Genomic DNA, 25,801 nt, shown 5'->3' on the forward strand with positions numbered 1-25,801 from the left:
GAAGCTGTCCCAACAGCTGCTGCGTGAACCTTGCTAGGATGAAGCCGAGTGCTCACTACTGTAAAAGCCCTTCTCCTAACTCCGAACAAGGATAGTGAGGCCTCCTGTATAGAGACCTACGTCTGCCTCAATGTCTGTGAGGCCAAAGCACCTAAAGGCCTGTAAAGTTATGCTATGTTCGGTGATTAAATTCCCAAAGTGCACATTCGCCATAGGCATCTTGGCGCTACGGATCGAACTAGAGCAGGCAGTGCCACCAGATTGCTAGAATAGGAGAGTTTTTAACATGAGATGGTTCTCTGTGACTCTAGTATCACATGGCAGTGTATTCCACAGCATGGCGGCCGCTACTGAAAACGTGCGGCCACCAGTTCTGACTAGCTTGTAATTTGGAAAGCGAGGAGATGGCCAACCTGAGAGTGAAGTGCCGGGTAGGAACACAGAGCTGAAATTTGGCTCAAAGATATTCTGCTCCCTGACCATATATGGCACGATGTACGGCACAGAGTGATTTAAACTCAATGTGTTTCATCATCAGAAGCCAATGAAGATTCTGCAAGATGGGTGTAATAAGCGTGCCATAAGGGGAAGCTGCTGCCACTCGAGCAGCCACATTCTGGAGTCGCTGGAGGTGCTAAATAAGATACAGGGGCTGTGCCAGGTACTGCAAGTTACAATAGTCAAGGCGGCTCATAACCAGCAAAGCTGCGACTGGGTCATGAAAATGCTTAGGTAGAAAGAGAAGCACTTTCCGCAATTTCTTCAGCTGGAGGTATCCTCCCTGGCAGGTGGAACCAATTTGCGCTTTCAATGACAGTGAGGAAGACAGCTTCTGTCCCAAATCCCTAACAACCGACCCTGGTGTGGGGAAAGGTCCAAGCACGGAAGGCCAGAATGATGGGGTCCACAGGCCAGAGGCAGATGGCGGGCCAGCCGCAAGGACCGCTGTATTGTCTCCATTCAGTCTAAGCCAGTTGGAACCCATTCACCACCCCAAAGCCTTCAGGGAACTCCTAAACTGAGATGACGTGCCAGTATGCAGAAGATTCAGCTGGACTAGAATCTATGTGTCTGCATAGGAGTAGCACCGGAAGCTGTGGGAATCAAGGAGGCCCACCATTGCATATATACATTGAAAAGAATGGGGGTCAGAGCCGAGCCCTGGGGAACACCACAAGGTAGGAGAACAGAAGCCGAGCGCAAAGGAAAAAGGAAGGGTGTTTGTGCCCTAACTGACAGAAAGAAAGGGACCCAGGCCAAAACTGGGCCAGAGATGCCAGCTCAGGTGAGGCGGTCCAACAGGGTGGGGCTGCCAACAAGCATAGCCTAGCACGAGTGCCAGCCTTCTCCAGCAGACAGGAGGATTTGGTTGGAGAGCACCAGGAGTACCTAGGTAAGATCAGCCAACAACGCCTTGCAAATTTGAACTATGAACTTAAAGCACTATGTCTAGGCAGGTCTTGACAGGACTCCACCATCTATCTAGCTGTGGGGTCCAAAGACAATTTTAATACAGAATAAACAAGCTGCACAATTCAAAGCCTGGTTTGCAGGTAAAGAATTCTTCAGCTGTGGAAAGTATATTTTTTCCTTTTCAAACCTGGAGTGCGTGTTGTTCTTCGGTAGTGCATGACTTGCAAAAGAGAGCTTCATCACCCAGGAGCTGAGTGCCCCCTGCTCCCAGAGTAACGTTCCTTAGCAGGAAGCGTGGAGCTGTTTGTTGAGGCTTGCATGGGCAGCATGAGACAAGGACATGTTACATGCTAGCTTTGAGGATGACTTTGTGTTTAGATTTTGACTGAGTGGCACAGTTGTGGGATCTTTCATCCCAAATGAAACATTTTTATATCTTGAATGTATAATCCACTTTTATTTTAAAAAGCACTTATGGTTAGTGTTCATCCTTGAATTTGAGTGGTACCTAGTCGCACAACATCCAAGTTTCGATAGCTTTTATTGGACTAACTGAAAATATTCTGAGATGGTGTAATGCATTAGTGTTTGAAGTTCCATAAACCTCTTCATCAGATGGTGGTTATTTTATTGCGCAACTATCAGCTGATGAAGAAGTCTATGAGACTTCGAAAGTGAATACATAATAACAATAATTTTGCATTTATATAGCGCTGCGAACCCTCAGGTATCTGAGCGCTGCTTATTATTACCCAAGGTGTGACCTCGGAAGGATGAAAGGCTGATTTTGGCCCTGCGGGGATATGAACCTGTGTCAGGGGCGTCTGCACAGATGTCACAGCGAGCACTCTACTTGCTGTGCTATCAGACCGACTGTTACCATCTCAGCATAACACACTCAGTTAGTCAATGAGAAGTATTACAATTTGGCATCAAACTTTCCTTTGCACAGGGGTATTTATTAATATATTGGGATCATTTATGTAGACTCCTGCAATCCTATGTGGTTGATGTGTGCATTCTCTGCAACCTCTGACAGAGATCAGTCTCTACCTAAAAGGCATGCTTAAGTTTGTGAGAAGGCTGCTGTGTGCGAGGGTCTTGTGGAAGATCAGCTGGAACTCGGGAGGATAGCGTCAGGAGGACAGCTCAGGGGCAACACGCTCACCTTGGAAGCAAAATGACGCAGAGCAGCACAGGTTGTATCACCTATAATGTTATACATAATAAACGTGTTAGGCCTTCCCCTTTTCTATTGTTGTTTGTTCCCCTTACCTGAGATTAGGAAATAGTTGTGGTGTTGCCCTGTAATTGCCCCAGGCCTTTTTAACACACATGTTGGCTTGCAGATTCTTCCGTTCATTGAATACCTCTACTGTACAAATGTTTTGAAAATCTGACTCATGAGCCTCAAATACCAGATTAATAAAGTAGTGAATAGTTCTGCCCAATTGGAGCTCCTAAGCAAGAGCGTTGCTATGCAACCTGCCTGCCTGACTGTTTCGAAGCTAGGGTAAGGTCAAAACATGGCTCAACCTCAAGAAAACAAGCCAATGTCCGTCTACTGGAGAAACCTTCACTGGCTACCGGAACAATGGTAGCCCCATTTAAACTACCCTGGCTTCTCTCACGTCCTACATACAAAACAAGTTCCTCAAAAGCAACCACCAACTCACTCTCAGAACTTCGGACACCAACATCCTCGTCAAGTTATGTTATGTTAAAGGTTCCTATGCCAAGCACTGTATCTGTGTGGTTTCTTGGCGCTCTGGCTGATCTGTAAAGCAAGAGGGTGTGGGGTGTCATCCCCTGATCCCACCCTAAACTCAATGGCGATGAGACGCTTTTACGTCATTAACCGGTTGGTTTGAAGCTCAGCAAATTCCCCCATGTGGATCACTCCTTTCCTCGCTGTTGAACCCACACCCCCTCCCAACCCCCTTAAAGGTTGAGGAGCATTCACTTTGGTACCTGGTGGCAAGCTCACATGGGATTAAAGTTTGTAGAGTGAGCCATTTTAATCAAATCAACATATTACTCCTAAATCTCTTGCCACCCTTGCCAACCCCATTATGGTTCTTATCCTAGGACCTTTCATACCAGAAGAATTATTCTATGGAACGATGCTCAGGCTGCAATGGGTGCAGTGTGTGATCTTACACACATAGAGATAAAGGATGCAGTCAATGTCCACCTGAGAAGCATGACCTGCTTCAATAATATAGGACAATTAATTAGCGCTTTCGGCATGATGAAATGCCTGTGATGCCCCCATACGGATCTGTGATGCCCTCCTTCTCACCAGTGGCAGAGCCGGGGGTGGGGGGGTGGCGTTTTCCCTTTGATCACACCCCTGGTGCCCAGTGCACCCCTGCACCTCCTGTGGGCACCCTATTATCCACCCCTGGCACCAAAAACTGCCTCTGCTACTGCTTCTCACAACTTTTTTGTTTCCTTTATTATTTATTTTTTGTTATTTATCTGTTTCTCCTCTGCTTCGCACTTTCCACCTCTCCCCCTTCCATGCACTTTCCCCCTCCCCCTCTCCCATGCACTTGCGCGTTCTCAATATCACTGGGCCTAGTAAGATCGCTGTTCTGTTCTCCCCTGTTCCCCTCCTTTGCCTTGTCGCGCTCTGAAACACTTGTGTACGAGCGCGATGGAAATAAAATAGCAATCAATCAATCAAGCAAGCTTTCCATCTTTAAACTGTACGTAAAGTTCGCACTTTGCCCTCATTTCATGCAGCTAAACGGCTTATTTCCCCTGTTCGTTTATCTCATCTTAACTACTCTTCTGCTATTTTAAGCAGCCCCCCCCCCCTTAGCAATTGGCTCCTTTTTGCTCGATCTACAATGGTTTCTTTTTTGTCCTGCTCCCCGTGGTTCCAGCAAGGCCTCGCTTGCTTGCCTCATCCTGGTTTCCCCCATTTTCCTTTGGTTCATATTGTTTTCCAGTCCATCAATGGTGCTGCTTCACTCCATCTATCTTTCTTCTCTTGTTCGTCTCCGTGCACCGTTGCGTTCTCTTTGTTCCCCACTTCACTTTCTTCTTCCTGGTCCTACCAGGGGCGTTGCTAGGGGGGGGGGGGCTAAGGAGGCTATAGCCCCTGATCTTTTGGCTGTAGCCCCGGATAGAATCTCAGGAGCTACAGTCAAAAGACTAGCTAGCCCCCAGTCCCAAAAGTTCTGACATCAGCTTAGCCCCGGGTCTTTTCCATACCTAGCAACTCCCCTGTCCTAAACCCCCTTTGGGCCCATCCGCTCTTTTGCTCGTTCTTGCTTTAGGCTGCTCAGCACGGGGACCTGCGACCTCTTCCTATTAGACCTGCCTCTTTGCATTCTAATTTCAAAGTTTTTTCTCTTTCACAGCAATAATCTTTGTACTTTATTATGATTGTCATGTTCTTTTTTTGTGCCATTTTTTTTAATAAATTCAATAAAATACAAGTACATTATGTTATACTTAAGTCGCATTACTTAATCTAACCATATGCCCTCCTTTGATTCTCATGTTCACCCATCACTACCGTCTTTTGTCCCCAGGCCTCGGCTGGGAGTGTGAGCCGCCCGTGCCCCTCTCACCCCCTCCCCAGTTTCCTCTGGGATGGACAGATCTGCCCTGAGCGAATGAGAGAAGTGCGTTTGATGGGAAGATGGGTACATTACTGCATCACCTTGTGTTGGGGTACTTATCATCATGTGTCTATTACCTCTAAGTGTTTGAATGTCTAGAACTCCCAAGCACCCCCTCCCCGCCCCACAGTTCCGGCCTCTAATGCATACGTCACCAACTGAGTGTTTCACATAAATTCTGCTTCCGACCAGAGGCAGTCCTAAGGTATGTACCCTCCCAAAAGCATAATGCCACATCAGCATATTTATGTAGTGCTTTGCGACAGATTTTCTTCCCGCTTCTAAGCAATGTAACAACAACAGTTACTGTGACCCAATTTAATGGTACTCAATTTGCCAATCTCGGAAGGATGAAGTATTCAGTTGCTGATGTCTGGATTGGAGCCTGCAACAGGACTGACCCCCATGTCACACTTAAGGGTGACCTAACCACCCGCACGACACATAGCCAAAATCTCGCGACACTCTTTGTATGCCTTTTGGCTTTCCGCCATTCACCATTTTGTTAGTACTATCAGAACTGCCTCCGACCGTAGACGTTTCTGAAGATGAGGCCTTCGGAACGGGACACGGTGCTTGACAAGAAGCATCGCTGACCAAGTGTACAGCAGCACAAGATGTGCAGGGCAATCTTCCTCACTACGCATGTGGCTTTAACACATTGTTTAACCCCTTAACCCATTAGATAAGGTAGCGAAACCACAAACACACCTCCGTTTGGTGGCTTTGAATCCTCGCCCACATCTTGCAGGGCGTCCTTGTGCTTCTGTTCACTAAAGGTGCGGCTTGGCACCTGGCTACGGTGGATCGGATCGTGGTTTGCTCATCCCAGGCTATTGGGTCAGCTGTTGTAGATGTGCCGGATCACAACCAATCGGGACACTTCCGCAAAGTCAATGCGATGGACATAGAGAAGGGACACCAAATGTTAAGCAGGAAGAATGATGGGTATATCTGTTTTCCTCATTTCGGCCAGCTAGGGGCTATATTTAGCCTGGTCTAGGATTATTGTAGTGGCAGTGCCGTCGTTGGAAGAGCATTTTAAATAGCTGTGACCTTTGGTGTCTTTTTGGGCAGGCTTTTGGAGAGCAATAATGATGAAAAACTACAGCGGCAATGATATGATACGTATGATATGATAGATTATTTATAACGACTTGTTATTTTTGGCTGTTGGCCACTTTCTCATTGATGCCTGAGCCACTTATAAGCCTCAGTCCAAGCCGGTCACCTATTTATATGTACTTCTTTATTGCATTAATGTAACGCCCAAACCCGGAGGCATCACAGCCTTTGAACAGGTGGGAAAGAGGGAGACATGTAGCGGTATCAAGTGACAGGTTAAAGTCAGTCATATTTGTCAAAAAGCCAGGTTTTCACAAGTCTCTTGAAGGCTGGGAAGGAGCTTTCTTTTCGGATGTTAGGTGGTAATGTGTTCCAGAGGGTGGGTGCTGTGACCCAGAAGCCGACGCCTCCTGCTCTGGCATGTTTGAAACGAGGGGTGAAAAGAGAAAGGTTGCTGGAAGACTGGAGTGGGCGCGCCAGGTGTCTCTTGGCGATGCTGTCATTCAGATAGAGGGAGGCTTCTTTGTAGATCCAGAGGTGGGAATGGCCAAAGTTTTAAAGTTGAGTTGATACAGGCTTTAATAGGGAGCCAGTGGGCCTTACACTGTGTAGCTGTGATGTGGTAAGAGCGACAAAGACCCAATGCAGTGTGCAGGGCTTTATTCTGGAGGAGTTGAAGCTTGGCATGGTTAGTTGCTGACGTGCCCATCAGGAGAGCATTACAGTACTACAAGTTGCTAGGTATGATTGCTCTGGCGAGCGTGATTACTTAGTGAAAGAAATTGTCTACTCAAGGAGATGAGTTTGAAGGTGTACGCTGTAGAGGAGGCAAGGCCTTTCATATGATTGGTCATGGATAGCTCTGCATCCAAGTATCCTCACAACGTTTTGACCCGCTTTCGATTGGAAAGGAAGAATAGGCCAGGTCAAGGTTTTTGAGGCAGTATGGGGAGCCAACAATGAATAGCTCTGTTTTATCATGATGGAAGCAGAGATTGTTGTTGGCCATCCAGTTTTGAATGGTGCTGTAGACACTGTTTATGGTAGCAATGTAATCCGGGTCATTGCCAGTGATGGGGACGAGAATTTGGGTGTCATCTCTGAAGTTAGTCTAGATGATGCCAAAGGAGTCCAGGATGTTGAAAAGGGGTTTGACGTAGGTGTTGTAAATGGTGGGTGACAGGCAGGAGCCTCAGGGGACACCCAAGGGAACTGAGAGCAGTTCGGCCAGTGAGTTATTGATAAAGACTCTAGAAGTGCGTTCACTGAGAAATTATTTGAACCTGGATACGGCATCCAAGGCAAAGTGGAAGTGTGAGCTGAAGTGCTGGCATAGTGTATAGTGGTCAACAAAGTCAAACGCTGCTGTGGGGTGCTAACAGATGCTGTCGAGCTGCTTCTTAAGGTCAAGTAGTGCTGTTTCAGTGCTGTGTTTGGGGCGGACTCCCGACTGTCTTGCTCCAAGGAGGTGGTTGTATTCGAAGAATTGTTGTACTTGGGAGTAGGCAATGTGGTCTAAGATTTTCAGCAGGAACGGGACAGTCATGGTGGGACGGAAGTTAGTGTGCTGTAAGTGACACAGCAATGTTTTTTTGAGGAGAGGTGTGACCCAGGCTGTTTTGATGCTCAAAGGTACAGAGTTAGACCTGAAGGAGGCATTTACAAAGGCAGTAATGATGTGGGTCACGGTAGGGGCACAGAACTTGACAATGTGTGCAAGGCAAGAGTCTCCTTTGCAGTTTGAGGGCTTCAGTGACTGGATGGTGTCCAGGACACTGGTTTGGGTGACTTGGGTGAAGTAGAAAGGGTGACACGCAGTGATAATCGAGGAGACTGAGGGCCTCCGGGCTGGTGGTGGTAGGGAATGAATAGCTAGTTGTGATTTTGTTTGCCTTCATTATTTATGTAGGAGGTTTGTTTTGCTGGTCATGGCATCTTGGATAATGGAACACCAGGCGTCATTGGACCTCGACTGGGATTTGGCAGGGATAGGGTTTTCCAATTCTCTTAAGATGGTGAATTCTTCTATGTTAGAGCTTACTTTAGAGATTCTGGTGCCGTAGGAGTTTGCGGGTTCTAACAGCTTTCTTGTATGCCTAGTGGCATTGGCTAGGTTTGTGCAGTTAACAAGGGCAAAGGGTGTTTCCTGCACAGTGTTCTGCTGCTCTCTTCTGCAAAGATTGACTAGCTCGTCCCCAAACCAGAAGTTTACAGTCTTGCATGGTTTAGGTATTTTAGATTTTATGCAGATCTATGGCATGGAGAAGACAAAGGTGGTAGAATTCCGCACAGACCTTCTGGGCTTGTGGTTTCTAGGGGTATGGCAGTAAGGATATAATGAAGGGTGGGCTTGAGAGTCTCATGTGTGAGTTTGTGTGCATTTCTGAACAAGATAGGGCTAAGTGGTGTTGGAGGGCTTGAGGCCCCACTACAGCCTCAAACCACATCAAAGGAGCTCTGTTGGTATGGGAAGCTATGGGGCAAACCTAACTAAACACGCAATGGGAGAGCCAACAGTTTGGGCTTTTGTATAGATATTGGATAGGCATTTACTGGGAACTGATGTAATGGCATTAACTGGCCATATGATCACAACAGATGGAAAATTGAGTGATTATCTGGGCATTTGATAGCAGCATCTGGCAAATGCCTGTCCATTATATCAAGCCAAATGTATTTGCTTTGTCCTTGCTTGTTTTCAACAGGACTTTAGCACATGTAAGAGATATAAATCAAGTGTCTGAGGCACACTTGGTTAAGACATTTTGATTACAGCCATGGCCATTTAGAGCCATAATTGAGCCATAAACTCTCAGCAGGATGCTTAGAAAGAACTCTGGCAGACCAATGGTTCACGTGACTGCTTGATAGAGCAAGCTCAAAGAGATCCCGGGAGGACGTGTTTTGGTGGGGAAGGGCAGGTATTGGATGGAAATGGCCATAGGGGTTAGCATGACCATGGGCAGTCAATGGGTAGGTAACCAACGAAACACCCGCAAGCTGCATGTTCCTTCTCACGTGCCATTTCGTCCCCCTAGCTGTTCCCCAATGCAATTATTTCAGGCTATAGGTTGCGCGTAAACACCACCTAATAGCCCAACATAAAAAGCTATTACTTTTGCCTGCCTTTTATTTCCCTGGTGAAATGGCAGGGCCCTGCATTTAGTCACCCAGTTTGCTAAATTCACTGGGCTGGTCTAACATTACTATCCATGCATCACTGTAAAAGTGCATACTTCCCGGCAAAGCGAGAGCTGAAAACAATGGCTCTCATTTCGAGCCCTGAGGTAACAGTTAACACATTCGTCAAATGAGGTACATCCACACAGCCGTGCCTCTGCCGCCAGCACTGGAGCGTAGTACTCTTGCTGCATGATGTGAGGAACAATAGTGATGTTTTATAGCACAACAGCTGCTAAGAAGCCCCCGTTTCCCCCAACTGGCCAGCTGTGTGCGTGGAAGCTTCTGTATCCTTCTATGGCCTATTCTGTGATTAATTTGCACCTGGTTTTAGGTGGTGGTACTTTTTGGTGGAACAGTCTGCTTTTTTGCATGGTCTGAAAATGTATGTGCTATTACATACATTTACCCACATGTTTCTAAATTGAATGTTACTATATGTTACTATTTACTGCCCAACAAAGAGTTTCTTCAATCACTTTGACTCCCTCCTCCCATAGCTCGATGGCCATCACATAAAACTGGAGCACCCAAGAGACTGCCACACTACCAGTTCTCCACACCAACTCGTCTGCCTTTCTCAACTCGCTTTGCCAATCCAAGGAGGGTGGTGGAGAGGTTTTCTTTAACAATGCAATACATTAAAGACAAACACATCACAGGCCGGGCCGGCCAAGCACTGGTCTAATAGTTACACCAACTCCAAGAACCTACCCAAATTCCTTTATACAAGTTCAGTTTCTTTTTTTTGCTCAAAATCACCCTCTCCAATTTGGACATTCTGCATAAATCATCAATCCAAGCAGACCTGCTAGGGACGTTGACATTTTTCCAGTCCCTTAGGATAATTGTGTTTGCTGAGAGGGCTTCCATAAAAAAAACTGCACCTCTGTGGGTAGCTCAAATCTTCCTATAGAGTAACTTCCCCCAGTATTACAGTATGAAATACAAAATCAATATTAGTAAATAAAGGTCTGTTCATGGTTCTTTTGACTTCCAACCAAAACAATCTCACCTTTGAACACTCCCAGATCATGTGCTCGAATGACCCTTCCCTGTGGCCACATCCCCAACAAACATCTGTATCACTCAATCCTCGCACAAACATTGTAACTGGAGCCCAGAATGCATTATTCAGTATTTTGACCTGGCCGACTCTCCCCTACATTCAGCGATGTGAAGGCTACATTTCCACACATTTTCTCCCATCTCCCATTTGTCACCTCTGAGCCCAGGCAGCCAGACCAGGCCCTGAATAGATGTTGATCTGGGCGCATGAAGCTCATCAAGAATGTGGGCCTCATTACGAGGTGGGCGGTAAGGGGGTTAATGGCGCCGGTAAAGGTGCCAGAGCCCTTAACCCCATACCGCCCTATTACGAGGTCCCCTAGTGGGACCCGCTCTGGATGTCTGGTTTTACCAGACGTCCTTTGCGGGATCCACGAGGGGACAAGCATGCTAACAACAGGCCCGTCATTAACGGGCCCAGTGTTAGCATGCTCCCCATTCCCATTGAGCCCTATGAGGGCTCAATGGGAATGGGGATTAGTTTTTACCGGGTCCAAGAAAAAGGCAATTACCGGGTCCACCTAGGTTGGCATGACCCAGTAATTGCCCATTTCATGGACCCGGTAAAAATTATATTCCGGCGGCGGCCGTGCCCTTAATACCACCAGGGTTCTAATGAGGCCCTGTGTACATATTAGAAGCGCAGTGGCCCTTTGCATTCATTGTCACTAGATGTCCCCAAAGAACATCATCATCACAAATGTCCAGCTCCCTTAAAGCCAGTCTTAATTTACAATGTTCTCCATAACTGCCTCCTTGGAAGTAACTAATTGTGGAACAGGTACCATTTATTGTCTTTGATTCGCTGTACCCAACCTAAGAACGATTCCGGCCCAAAAAACGGATTCCCGTCGAATCTTCAATTTGTATTCAGCCAAACTGATGACCTTGTCTGAACTGTGTCCTTTTCTCCAGTCATTTCCTCCAACTTTCGCCTTGTTCTCCTCAGAAAATCTGTCGACGCTGATGCTGCATGGCCCTTTGTGTTCATTGATGTCAAGAGTGCCTCGGGAGACAGTGGTGTATTCGGTTCAGTCTCTGCCCTTGCCCACTCATCTGGCGAATTCTCCATTAACAGTAACAGGTGAATGGCAGAGTATGACAGGTGGTATAATGCAAAATCAGGGATCCTGAGAAGACCTTTCTTGCAAGGGAGTTGTAACTTCCACAATGTAAGTCGTGGCTGTTTGTTTTCCAACAGGAGGTTTTGCAGCAAACTGTCAATTTCCTTAAATCTTTTCTTTTTGTTATCTGTAGTGGCAACACGCTTATCGCATAATTTACGTGAGGTGCAGATGACATTTTGATGGCATTAACCTTTCCCCAGAGCAAAAACTTCAATTCAGACCATCTTGTCAGTTCCACCTTCATTGTTATTGCCGTAACCATTGACAATGGTAGGGGCAACTTTCCTTCAACTGTTTGCAAAAGGTAACCAGCCATACACTAATCAGTATTGGTACTGCACCCACTGGGAGCAGCACTGCACGAAATGCTAGGCCACGACCCCTTGCATGGATACACAAGTAACTCCTAATATGGTCTGGCCTTTTGGGGCCTCGTTTCAGTGAAGATTTCTTCTTTAAGGCAAAGGGAGCCAATGGCTCAATGCTGGTATACCCTCTCGCCTTAGGGAGACAAACTACAACCAAAATTTGTGATGGATGAAACATTAATCTTAACCACGGGCATTGTTGTGAATAACCTTGCAAAGGCTGAAAGCAATGGTGGTGGGCATTGCCCAGAGCAATACCAGTGTTTATTACCAAACGCTCTTCTCGGTCATAGGCTCTGTAAGGCCATGCTAGTACACAACTTCATTTCTCCATCCCCCCACCCAAGTCCATGCTCGCCACTTCTCTGCTCTGCATGTGCCCCTCCCTCTCTGCCATTAGGTGCAACCCTTCTTCTAAAATCTCTCAAATATAAGACAATCTTATTAGCTACACATTGATCCCCCATCCTTCCCTTTCCACCATACTCCCTCACCTTCTCCACTCATGCTGAGTTTTCCCCCTCACCTATCTGCCTGCACCGACATTGCCCCTCGAGTCTGCCAACCCTTCCTGTGCTCCTGCGGATCCCTTTGACCAGTTACCTGCTCCTACCTCTCCCATCTATTCAGCCTCTTGCTACCCTCCAAGAACTTCCATATCTGCAGTACGTTGACCACCATTGCACCTCTCTTAAAAAGACCATTGCTGGCTCCAGCGGCTTCCTGATCACTGACCTGTCTGGCTTCTTCCTCACCACTGTAAAATATTATACGGAATTCAGTTCAACGGGACCAGCATCTACCTGGAGGCGCATGGCATCAGTGCTGCCACCAATCTAGGTTCCACACCAATCACTTCAGGGAAACAGCGCTCGTCAAGTCTCTAACTTTACTACAATACCCACAACTCTCAGATTTCCTTCCTGCTCATCTGCCATGATCGCTCTGTTGCCTCACTGTTGGCCACTCAACACACCTCTTAACTGCCTCTCAACTCGCTTCCAGGGGATGTCCCTTGCCTGAATTGCCACATAGTTATCTGGTAGCTCCTTTTAATCCACATCATTTCTTGAACTTGGCAAGGCACTCAGAAATAGGATTCATACCGTCAGTTTTTGTTCTAGGTTTTCTTTGAAATGCATATTTTCTGCTTTCTCCAATAAGTGCATAATACAAATCTACTATGATGCTGGAACGTCTTCTCCAAAACGTGAAAGATCGGTTGTTGGTCTTCTTCATCATTTTCCCCAGGATATCCATTTCTTTTTCGGCTTCCCTTTCTTTACCCTGCACCAGCACAGACTGTCTGAATATGGCATTCATGCCCACTCAAGACAGCGGAAAGGGCTGGTAAGGGTCAGCCAGCCTGAGGTAAGGCAGGCCTGAGCAAAGTGAGGGCCTCAGCTCGGTCTGTGGGCCATTACCGGCCATGTCCACCCTCCTAAATTGGCATTAAAGCCATTCGCATCCCGGGGTTTATCCGTGGTGCGAATGGCTTTCATTTTTCCTAAGGATATTCGTGCTGCTTGTGCAACTGCTCTCCTGAGGATAAAGAAAAAAGGGGAAAAAAGAGGGACACCAGCATATGGAAAAGGGACAAAGTCCCTTTTCCATTTCTATGGTGGCGGCCGGGAGACTGGAGGAGCTCTGTGAACGGAGCACAGAGCTCTGGTCCCTCGGGTAAGTGGGGATGGAGGGAGTGGGTGGCAAAGGGGATTGGGGGATTTTTTTGGGGAGGGTGGGGTGGGGCGGCAACAGGGAGAGGCAGGTTCCCTCGCATACAGAACCTATACAGCACGACCAACAAGTTCCATGTCATTTCACCGTCCCCGTTTTTTCCGACAGGTGTTTTGCCGCTGGAGTTTTGCCGAAAAACGTAATCGAAATTTGTTTTACATTGTTTTGGTGGGGGCTCACCCCGATCTCCCCTTATTTTTTATTTGCCTTCCCCCCAACCCTTTATTTACCCTTTCCCACCACCCTAAAAGTTTTCAATGGGAATTTTTGGCAAAACTTCAGCGGCAAACACCCGTCGGAAAAACAAGGGTGTCGGCAAAAGGATGCGATACCGACCAACAACACACCTGTTCTTCCACATAAAAGGTACAGGGTGTAAAACCAATGCACTTCCTCTTGAACAAACACTGAGCGCATTGTTGGGCCATGGACCTCACTAATCTAACCGAACCCCATAGTCTAGATTTTGCAGATGCACGCGTTATTGGGAGATTTAGAAACGGGCTGATGTCTCGCCTAAACTCATTTGGGAACTCGGTTGAGGGATGTCTCAAGTACGGAGGGGCAATCAGACCCCCCAAAATTCTCTGGCCAGATTAGGGCCCGAGTATATCAAAGACCTAGCTCTCTTCCTGGTTTCCCCCTTGTGCCAGGAGACACATGGAGGTGGCATATGGGTTGCACATGAAATGTACCCTCCAATTTCCAAGTAATTCTGTGATTTTCTCTTTGCTAGCAGTGTCTTCCATCACATAAAAAAGATGGCACACTCAGTTACAGTGAGTGAATGTAATCTGGATCCTGCACCCAAACAATCCTGGAATTCCATTATAATTATGGTAATTATTATGTGCAGGCCTAGCTTCAGGAAGCAACAGAGCACTTTACAATCATAGGAGGAAGAACAAGAGAGGGGGATCTAACAACATGGGAGGGAGGGCAATTGTCAGCAATGGATCTACAAGTTAACTGGGATTTTCTTCTCCGGGACAAGAAATATCACCTGTGTGTGTCTGTGTACATCAGGCACGGTGGCCACTGGGATTTCACCCTTCCTGGTACTAGTGGCCTGAGTGGGACGGCACTTGTGTTGGACACTCAGGGGCCGATTCATGTAATGTTTGGCATGGTTCAAAGTAACTTTGTACTGCAAAAATACAATTTGCACAGTTCCATGAATCAGGGTTTGTGTCGGCACTGCAAAGTCACTTTTCAGCATGCAAAGTCACTTTGAACGTGCACAAAATCCATGAATTGAGCCCTCAGTTACAGTCACAGAATGCAAGCTCTTGCATCCAAAATATTCCATGCCGTTCCCTTCCCTTATCAAAGAAATGGTACATTTATAGGCACTGAATGTAATATCTGCCTCCAAACAATTCTGTCATTTCTCTCTGCTGATTGGTAGTATTCTGTCAGTCATCCCAAAAAGATGACATACTCAGTAATACACCTTAAGAGCTGCTGAACATAACCTCCTACCTCCACACAATCCCATCCTGTTCTCTTTGCTAGCATTCACTCTCCATCTTCAAGAAAGTAAACCAGACTGGACAGCCACCACATGTAGTAATCTCCTCCCTCCAAACCATTCTATGATTTTTCTGTTCACAACTAGTACTTTTCCTTATCTGTCGCAGAAACATTGGTACTCACTTCAGTGTTTAACATCCCCCTCAACTACATCCAGTTTCATATTTCTATCTCTCCCTCAACTGCTCTAGCAATCTTCTTCTCTGGCCCTACTTAAAGTCTGATCACACCCTCCAACAGTGGCGTACCGAGCGGGGGCCAGGGGAGGCAAGCTGCCCCCCTCCCCACATGCTCTTTGAGAGCATGGCCGGGACTTTTGTCAGCGGGACACCTCTCCCGTTAGGCACCTCAATGTGGGTGCCCAACGGGAAAGGTGTCCCGCTGGCAGGACAATGTGTACTGAGCAACTCCTGCTTAGTGCGGCAGGACACCTTACCCTTTTGGAACGGGAGAGGTGTCCCGCTACCAGAACAATGACCCAAGGAGCTCTGTGAGCTAATGTGAGCCATTAGGCACTGATGGGAGGGTGGGGGGCTAATAGCAGGGACGTTTGTCCCTTAAGAAATGTGCATGGGAGGGAGTGATCAGAAGTCAGAAGGGTGCATAATGCTGCAGGCTTTATGAAATCATGATTATGGCTTCACCCAAGGGGGATTTGTTAGGCTCATATTAACCCGCATGATGCTATTGTGACTTTGCATGATGAACATATTTCTATGATGATGTATATAGTGTAAAGTTAATTATGAAAGTGTTGTTTCTTATGTAATGTGCTTTTCTTCTAAGGCATTGCTATAAATAAAGTATTATTTAAGTACATGAAATGCAAAGAGAAACCTTAATCAATATCTATAGGGAAGATGTGCTCAGTTGATTAAATTGTCCACATCCCAGTTTCACCATTTAACCAAAGTGTGTGATCCTGGGCAGATCATTTAATCACACTGTGTCTTATCTGTAGCTCTGTGATTCACTTCAGGGCATATGTTAATAGATCATGCTGTTATTTTTTATTAAAGCCTGACGATAGAGTTGCTCCATATATGACAATAGTGTAATTTAGGTATTTTGCACCACAAAGTTATTTGCCACTTGGCTTACTTTTGGCTAATTATTCCAAAGTCGCTTGCATGGTGCCTCCGAGTATCAAAGACTGATGGTGCTCCTTCCTATTGTGTGAAGTCATTTCGGCTGGCGCAATCCATATGCACATTAAGAGGTTTAGGTTTAGGAGCGCCTGGACAGAGCTCTAATGGGCGAGTTCCCTGCGTCTGCAATGATTCTGCAGTTTTATTTGTGTTGTTATGTTTTAAAATGTCGTCTACCACTAATGCTACCAAAAAAGTAGATTGGGGTAAGGGTGGGCAGTTTGTGGGCGCGAATAAGACCACATGGAGTTGCGCACACTGCATTTAGGGGGGAAGTAGCAGGACTTGTTTCGTGGCTCGACCCCCTCACCCACACTCTTGCAATGCTGGATACTCCCCTGACCTCTAACCAGGCATTCATCGATCATAGACTTTGAGGCTGAGCTCACGTAAAACACTTTGGCCCTGATTCACAGAGCATTTTCCAATGGGGTTTTGCCATTATAAAACAATTCTATGAATTAGGCCCTTTGCTACAACCTAGACGAGATTGGTTCGGACGAATCTGACATGAATTCTGGTAATTTGGGGTTAAACTGATATGAGGGCAAAGTGTATTGTTCAATGACGTACCATTAATTACTTTTAAAAAACAACATACCACGGGTTGTTTCAAACCCACCAGGCACTTTGCCCAGTCCATATAAATTGCCCTTTCCTTTGAACCATTGGCATGTTAGTGCCAAACGGGAATAATTGACCCACTGCTAAGCTAGCAAGGGGTGATCAACAGGTGCTGTGTTTCGCACATTAGTGTGATGATAGCTTTCATGTTCATGGGATGAAGAAAAAACATGCTATTTCCCCTTGCCAGTGAAGGCAACACAGAGGGTGCATGCAATGAAACACGTGTTTCTCTGCATTGTTTGGAATGAAGGTGCATTTAGAGATGTCTTAATGCAGATTTGACCCATGTTTACAAAACGTTGGAATAACAGTATGTGTATTTTTGTTTTGTGCCGTGCATCGAAAATACAGTGTTCATTTTCTGTGCACTAAAATTGAAATGATGAATGTTTATAAAAAATAGAAGCTTTTTAAATAGCGCTTAATGCCAGATTCCTCCTGCTTCTAAGTGCTGTAATATTAGCTAGTATTAGCTCAATTTAACAGTTCTCAGACTTACATGGCGGAGGAATGAATGGCTGAGTCAACCCAGTTGTGAGTCAAACTTGGGAAGTGCCGCGTGTCAGAGATGACTTTTAAGGCATCAAGTGGCTGAACTCTCCACCTCTGTAATCAAACTTACACCACTGCAGGGCACCGGTGCAATTACAATGATATAATAATCGAATAAGCGCAGTTTGGACCCTGGCAATTTTTCTTTTGAGAGTTTAATCAGCAAGTTCTTAAATTTAGAGTAACAGTTCTCATTTTTCAGGCAGGTGCGTATAGAGCGGGCTAGAACACGTTTCAGGCAAAAGGGAGATAACATGCGCAGCAGAATTTGTCGATTTGTTTTAGATGAATTAGAGGGCAAAATATATGTGGGGAGGTGGGTAATCATGATAAAAAAGGTGGAATGTTGTGGGGTCTCCCCTTGTGGAATGTTGGGGGATCTCCCCCTGCGGGATGTTGGGGGGGATCTCCCCCGCATATATTTGTGGCCAAATGCAAAAAAAACACAAAACTGATTTTCAAAAATAAAAATAAATAAAAAATAAAGGGAGGAAATCGAATTCGATCAAAAACATCGACAAAAATCACATAGAACCCCTTAAAGAGCCAAATTAATGTTATGTTGATATGCTTTTATGCTGTGCCAAATCACCACCATAGTATGAGAGTGCATAGGCTTGTCTGTGGAATGGCGTATTGTGCCCTCCACAGCGGTATCTAGACCTTAGTCTGGTGGAAGAAAGGAAATACATGAGGGAATGATAACAGGACAGGGAAGTTCCAAAGTATCCATTCTCAGAAAAAAAAGAAGAAAAAAACATCCTGCATACTTTGGGAAAATTGTGAAAGTTTTAGCTTTCCCTTGTGACAAGCACTAACCAGGGCAAAAGCTGTCTGTGATTGTTGACAATCTTTGAAAAATAAATGATCCCGAAAAATAATATCTTTCCTAGCGCATCTGTTTAAACCAATAATAACGAATTACATCAAAATAAGAATAAGGTTCTGTCCCTTTATTAACCAGCCCCGTATATTATTACCTTTCCACCTTGCCTTGCTAGGCCACAGTACCGAGCATCAATGCAGCAAACTAGCTTAGGCCCTTCCACAGTGGGAAACAAATCATTTTAGAGTACATTTTACAGAATAAATTCGAAAAAACTAAGTATTTATAGGTTGAACTCCACATATATAGATGGGTCAGACAACATCGCCTAATCTGCTATGAGACTTTGCACATGGCTGCTCTGTGGACTGTCCCTGAACATTAACGTGGAATTCGGCGTTGCAGTGAATTCCTTACACTGCTCAAAGTCACTGCATTTAACAGCGCAGCTCCTCATCCACAGAGCTGAAAAAACCAGCGGGCCCCTCTCCTGCAGCACTGAGAATGCGTGCGGGCTCAGGTGGAAGCACAGTGGGCAGCTGAAATGAGCAAACGCCTCTACGGGGACACAGTGTGGTCCCTGCCGCTGCTGCTGCTGCAAAGCAAAGGACGCTTGCCCTCTGCGTCCCCTTGTGACCAATGCCTACAACTATGTATTTTATACTGGACTAGTGCACAGACATCAGGTACAACCAGGCTCAGACTGGCCTATAGGGCAATGCCCGAACCAAAAATGCAAAATGCGAGTATGGGTCAGTTTTGTTGGTCAAAGTGTGCCACTTTTTTGACCCATGTGGGCCAGTTTGATGAGTTATTTCACCGTGCAGCTAGTAGTTTTGACCAGTGTTCCTGATTACATATTCTTTCAAATGCCCAATTTGCATCACATTTTATCAAAACCTCGCCCTTGGGAATTACTCAAACAGTCTGTTACAAAAGCAATGAATTTGCATGTGCAACTGTGGGCCACTCTCATTGGTGCCCCAAGACAGTGTTATGCCCCATTCTGACCCTGGGTGCAACTCAGACAGCAGGGCATACCTCTACACAAAACGAGCATTCAACGGGCAGCAGCAGGGTAAACTTCTATCACACCGTTCTGACTATTGCTCGGGTAGATACAGCGCATGCCTCCTCCACCCCTGCAGTCTAAAGGTTCAAGTCAGTGCAAGCTTCCATTACCCCACTGTAGAGTATTCATTACTAAAGTGACAGCAGGATTTAGTTTCCATGCCATCACTCCTCTCACCCCTCTTGCTGGAGGCATCATGCCCTCTAGCTGACGCTGGCAGTGCAGACTCCACGCCCATTCAGTCCACGGTCTCTTTGCTGAGAGTGCCATAAAGGCTGCCTCGGAGTGCCAATTGTGATGATTGTTTTTGTGCAGCTCGTCCAACTTGGAACTGGAGTGAGATCTGCGACCCATTTCGTACAGGCCACTGAACAAACCACGCGATCCACGGTCACCAACGTGGCAAAGCCCTGACCAGCATTCAACGCGGGACTTCTCCTGTGCGAGACTTTGGAGTCTGTGCGCAACCAGTTCGACGTCTAAAACCTCACCCGCCACACCAAGGCAAAACTGCACTAGTGTGACCTCTGTCCAGCACTGCCCCTCCGCTGCCACGCAGGATTTGCAAGGGTGGCAGTCTTGGTGGCACTGGGACTAAGAATAATTCTCAGAAGCGACAAAAAAGTAGCCCGTGTTCAGGCATCGCAAATCATGACTTCTCCCAACAAAATGTTGGAGTAGCGCCAGGGACACTTTAGTGGCTGAACGTGGCACTACATTATTAAACTGACCCTCTTTGGTCCCCAAAACTTGCCCGCAGTGGCCTGTCCGGCAGGCTCTTCGGGAGCGCCACAGGGTCCCACAGGAGCCTGGGTGACAGTCCATGTTTGCCTGAACAGGAAGGAGTCTCCCTCCTGGGTGGTCACCCTCATCTTCCCAATGAACCACCCTTCCCAGAAAATTGACACTGAACTCAAGCGCTCCTCAGCAAAAGTACACAGAGCCCTGAAGTGGTTAGAAACAGTCTGCACAATAGCTCGAGAGCCCCAGCTGCTGAAGTCCGCGCGTGTCACCTCGATGCCACAGTTTAGCAGAATGGCATTGCCAACACAAGCCTTTCATCATGCTGATGTCAATGACAGGTGTGAGGTGGGAAATAATTGATGTATTTGAATATGTGTAACGGGCTCGTGACGAACTTAATCGTATAGCGGCACAGCTGGAACAAAAAAATCGAATCAAAGCAGTATATAAACCGAAAATAGTTTCAAAATCAGAAGTAACAGCCATGGTATAGCATTGTGTTTTATCTAAAAAGAAACATCTTGAGTGCTTTTACAGAACAGTGTCGCAAGGGTCCTGATCTCTCTGGGGATAGTATTGCACAGTTTTGGACAGAAAACAGCAAATCTTCTGTCACCCCTTGAAACACACACTGAAAGGGGGACCGTCAAAAGCAAGCGATCTCTAGATCGAAGGCACTTAGACGCTTAATAATAATAATGTATTTCTTACATAGTGCTGCACACCCATAGGTCTCAGAGTGCTGAAATGACAGAAGACATTATCATCCCACAAATCGGTACCCATTTTAATTGACCTCTGAAGGATGAAAGGCTGAGTTGACCTTGCCGTGATTTGAACCTTCCAAAGCAGGCCGCACACAGATATCAGGGGTGAACGCTTAGCACACTGTGCTATCTGATCCATTGATAGCAACACATCTTTTCTCTTAGGTAGGCTGGGGCCAGTCCATTCAGGCATTTAAAAATACGGCACGCCACCTTAATTTTAATGCACTCTTCCACTGCCAACCAACGTAGTGCGCGCCGATGTGGAGATACATGGGCTCATTTACTCAGTTGCCAGAACAATGTGTTGGCCGCATCCTGGGCTTTTTGGAGTCTCTGAAGTTGTTTTGTAAGAATTCCCATCAGCTGACTAGTAATCTAAATGGGAATTGGCTAAGGCGCCCACCACTGCGGCATGGTCTTCGTTTGGAATATTTGGAAGGACCTGGCGTAAGAGTCTCAGCGAACAAAAGACTGCTTTAGCTCATATCTGGGCATCACTGACGAGGTTTTCCTGCCAGATACAGTCAAGGTTTTTAAACTGGGAAGCAAAACCCAATTTAACACCGAAAAGGGTAGGGATTGACATTTTCTTAATGACGGTGAGGAGATGCCTGGGTCAAAACAATATAAGCTCCATTTTGGATACATTCAATTGAAGCTGGTTAGTGGTCATCCACTGACTGACCTCCAAACAACGTTTAATCTCTGCAAAAGTTTCGTTGAAATTTACAATTTTGATGAAGATTTGGGTATCGTCAGCGTAGGAATGATAATTCATCCCCTGATACCCACAATCTCCATCAGAGGGCGAAAATAAAGATTGAAAAGAAGGGGTGAGAGTGAAGATCTCTGCGGTACTCTGCATCCTGCCGTAATTAGGTCTGAGATGTAGTCTCCAAATCTGACCTGTTGTTGGCTGTCAGACAGAAAAGCTTCAAACAATTTAATGGCAGGTTCGGACACTGTGCCCACCACTCTCAATCAGTCGAGTAGAGTATCTTGATGACTGTGTCAAAGGCCACGGACAGGTCCAGCATCACCAACACTGACAGCTCACCTCGGTCCGCGGCCTCTGAAAGATCTTCCTGAACAGTCAGTAGAGCCATCTCAGTACCAAATTTAGGTCGAAAGCCTGATTGGAAGTATCCAGCAGCAACTCTCTTTCCACAAAATCCTGCAGCTGGCAGGTAACCAACCACCTTCTCAAGGATTTTACAGGCCAAGGGAGTCCGGCAATTGGTCGATAGTTCTGGAGAGTCCCTGGAACCAGGGTAGGTTTTCTTAATAACGGAATCAGAATAGTGTTTTTTAAACTTTGACGTACTATGTCCTGAATGAGGGATTTATTAATAAACTCAGTCAAGAATGGAGTGAATTCCACAGCCAAGCGCTTTGCAGCATAAGCAGGAAGTGGAAATAGGGAGTCATTAGTCGGTTTCAATTCTTTAATTAACGAGTATGTTTCATTCTCAGATACCTGATGGGAATCAAAGAAGACGGATGTCACATCTTTGCAGACTAAGCATTTTATCATTCTGATGTCAATTAAAGGTGCATGGCTCACTTGGCAGTTCATCCTTCTGAAGTCAATGACAATGTGCAAGTGTCTCGGCAACATTGGCAAGCACAACCGATAACTCACCGGTATTAGTATCATTCAATCTATTACCAGGCATGGGCAGAGGCGTTGCTAGGGGGGACTGAGGGGGCTATAGCCCTGGGTCTTTTGGTTATAGCCCCAGATAGAAACTCAGGTGCTACAACCGAAATGCTAGCTAGCCACAAGTCCCGCCATTGCCGACATTAGCTTAGCCCCTGATCTTTTCCAGACCGAGCAACACCCCTGGGCATAGGTCCGGCCAGGGTGTAAACACCATGCGGTGCATCGTGGGCTGGCTACATTATGTTGGCTAGTCCATGGTCCTTTTCCAGTGCCTCCCCGCTATTCTCTTACCATCGTCGGGGGACCTCAAAAGCCCAGACCCGGAAGGTCTTGGTCCTCACGCAATATACAATTAACATTGCACATGCATTCGCACGTGTGCTTTGCAGCCACACCGTCATTGCGTCTGACCTCTTTATTTTGCATGTTCGTTTTCTTGTTCGTTCACTTGCACATTCTATTTAACTTTGATGCCGAAAACGGATTGCGCGTTTCTTTGGAGAGACGTGTGTCTGGCAGCTTATCGGCCATCAACGCTAGCCGGCAGACACGGGTTCAGATCCCGGTTTCGCCAGCTAACTAAACGGTGTGATTCCTAACTAAACGGTGTGATCCAGAGAAAGTGGATGTACTCGTCAACATGTAGCTCCGCTTACAAACAAAACAACTCCTTGCATTGACTGTGGAAGGAGGAACCCAAGCCTTTACAGCCGCTGCCCCTAAACAGGAGCGTTTGGATAGGCGTGCCAGCGTGAGTGGCAGACCTTACGGTGCTCACACTTTCCTGAGCGTCTGGGGCAGTGTTTCCGGGGGCTGCTATTCAAGGAAGAACGGGATATAAATATCTCACTACCCCAAACACTTGTAACGACGAGTAACTTAAAAGTGAGGAAAAGGCAACCACTGTTGACAGTGCCTACGTCACTGCCCCCCGCCCCCACTTACCCCGAGTGTGCCCCCTGCAGGGTTGGGGCGTGGAACAAAGCTCGCGAGAAAGAAGGGATCCCAGCCCCAGCACATGGCCGGGGCTCTGGGCAGGCTGCCCGCCTGCGGGCCCAGCTTCCCCCGGAGGAAGGTCGCCATTGCCAGCTCATGTGTCTCCATTCATTTGGCTCTTTTGAGGGCGCTACTGCGGCTCGAGCTGCAACGTGAGCTCCAAGCCCCTCCCCCACACACAAGAAATCACCTTTTAATACTATATACCGACACAAATGAAAGGAGTTTGAAAACGTAAACTGTTCGGTCGAAAATAGAGGCCCGCCCCCCACACTGGCATACCCAACCCGTCGCCGCTTTGAAGGGGTGGAAGCATCAGTTTAGGGAAACGTAACATGGGAGATTTCGCGTTTTACGCGAATAAACAATAAACATAACAGGACGCCTTGTATTACTTTACACTGGGAGCTGTCTCTTCAAAAGCATGCGGGTCCTGAACAGGTGGTCCTCCTGACTCATCTGGATCGTCCGCTCAGCTGAAAGGTAGAAGGACAGGAGCGCCACACACTAGCCAGCTTCCAGGCGCTTTCAGGAACAGCGAGTGCGCCCCTGGGACAGGTCTAAGAGAGAGCGACTTTCATGCTGGACCACGCAGCTCGCGAGAGAGAAGGGATCCCAGAGTCGCACGGGCAGCTTTCGGCTGACAGGGACGAGGGAAGACTTTTTTAAAGCAGTATTCCGAGCTCTGGCGACCCGTATTACTCATAAAGCGCTCTTTTGTGCGAATGTTTTTTTAAGCGCTATAACCCATTTTAGCACTACTACATATAACGGAAAGTCCAGTTCAAAAGGGGATGCGCACCACATGCAAAATGCAGTGAAGTGTGTCTTGCTGATGTGGTTTGAATACTGTTTGCATACACGGGCAGAGAGAGACGGGAAACGGGGCTCGCGTGTATTTACCAGGCTGCAAAGCTTCCTCGCAGCTTTACAACCAGAATCCGGCGAAAGGTGCACTGCACGCAGGCAGGCGACTCGGGGGGAAAGGGAGCCACGAAAGGGCTACTTACATGCCGTCCCTGCGCCGCCTCTTTGTTGCTGTCCCCGTGTGTCCCTCCGGCCGCAGAGTCCTGAGGAGCGTGTGTGGCAGCGGGCGCGGTGCTATTCCTGCAGCCGCTGGTGTGTGCACATTAATCCCACGAGGAGGAGGAGGTGAGGCTACGGCAGCCCAGGACCTCCCCTCGCTTGCCCCATTTGGTTGATGGGAGTGGAGCGGCCTCCGCTGCCCCCCCCCCTGCCCTAGGAGAGGAGGGGGTAGAGTTACAGGGGAGAGGGAGGGAAAGTGCTGGGAGGGGGAGGAAGGGGGGGTACAGAAAGAGTTGGGGGCGGGCTGTGCAGCATGACAGGCAGGGGAAGGGATGAACTGGGAGGGCAAATAGAAAGCAGAACGACGGGAATGTAAGTGATGGACAGGAGTAGGAAAGCACAGTATGTAAACACGGTGTATACATTAGTCAAAGCAGAGTGGCGGTGAATAGCCCGGGGCAAATTTGGCAAACGCCCCCAGGTGCTTAGAGTTTTTCCAAGAACTCGCTTTCTGACACATAAGTTCACTGATGTGCAAGGCCACGCGGCGGTGTGCGCGAATCACACGCTCCGGGCAGCAGGTGGGTCGAGATTGGGAGAAGGCGCCAATATGGCCAGATAGAGAACCCGGGCGCTATCCCTTGCCTGTAGCGGGGGTGGAGTGGGAGCGACGTGCATTGATAGGGCGCCTTTGCTCTCGCCGGAGCTTTGCTGTCGCCTGCGCCTGTTTGCTGCAGGCAAACACAGGGCGAGAGTATGGACTGGACGCTAGAACCCTCGCCGACTCGTTGAGTTTATCTCCAGTGCAGAGAGGAATCTCTTGCATTTGTAAACCAATCTAAACCGGTCCCAGAGTGTGACCTGAGGGCGATTGTGTTGGGGATTAACAGACAGAAGCACGTGACAAGCGATAAAGGACTGGTGTGATTCGGCGCTTGCTGGGCACAACATTGAAGGCCAGCCCAAGGCTGGATGGGGCATATGTGTGTGTCCCCCTTCCTTCCTTGGCAGCCCCTTCTTCTCTCCTTTCTTGTTCCTGAGGATTCACACCTGGGGCCTTTTGGCACCATGGTGTAATATCCTCCCCTGCCCACTGGTTCCCCAAAAGTTTGCCCTCTTTGTAGTTTGTGCAGCTCAAGGAAGGGAGGGAGCAGGCTGAAATGCGGGAACTTAGGTGGGAAAGGAGAGAAAGGCGCTGTTGTGTGTTTTACATACTGTGTCTTACTAATATTGTACAGCTTCTGTGCCGCT

The 25,801-nt window shown here is 47.2% G+C and overlaps 1 protein-coding gene across 2 annotated transcripts in view; it reads right to left on the reverse strand.

Annotated features, from left to right (window-relative positions):
* Positions 1 to 24,773, reverse strand: part of SLC38A3 (solute carrier family 38 member 3) — a 558,646-nt gene extending 533,873 nt beyond the window's left edge. Inside the window, exon 1 of one of the 2 annotated variants that reach the window (XM_069644136.1) lies at positions 24,535 to 24,773. The gene's annotated coding sequence lies outside the window, so the exon portion shown is untranslated. Of the gene's footprint in view, positions 1 to 23,473; positions 23,494 to 24,534 lie in introns of those variants that run through there. The other variant, XM_069644135.1, reaches the window with a different exon arrangement.
* Between the last annotated feature and the right edge of the window lie 1,028 nt (positions 24,774 to 25,801).

Source organism: Ambystoma mexicanum, chromosome 2p, assembly GCF_040938575.1.
Source record: "Ambystoma mexicanum isolate Mex_15411 chromosome 2p, UKY_AmexF1_1, whole genome shotgun sequence".
NCBI lineage: Eukaryota > Metazoa > Chordata > Amphibia > Caudata > Ambystomatidae > Ambystoma > Ambystoma mexicanum.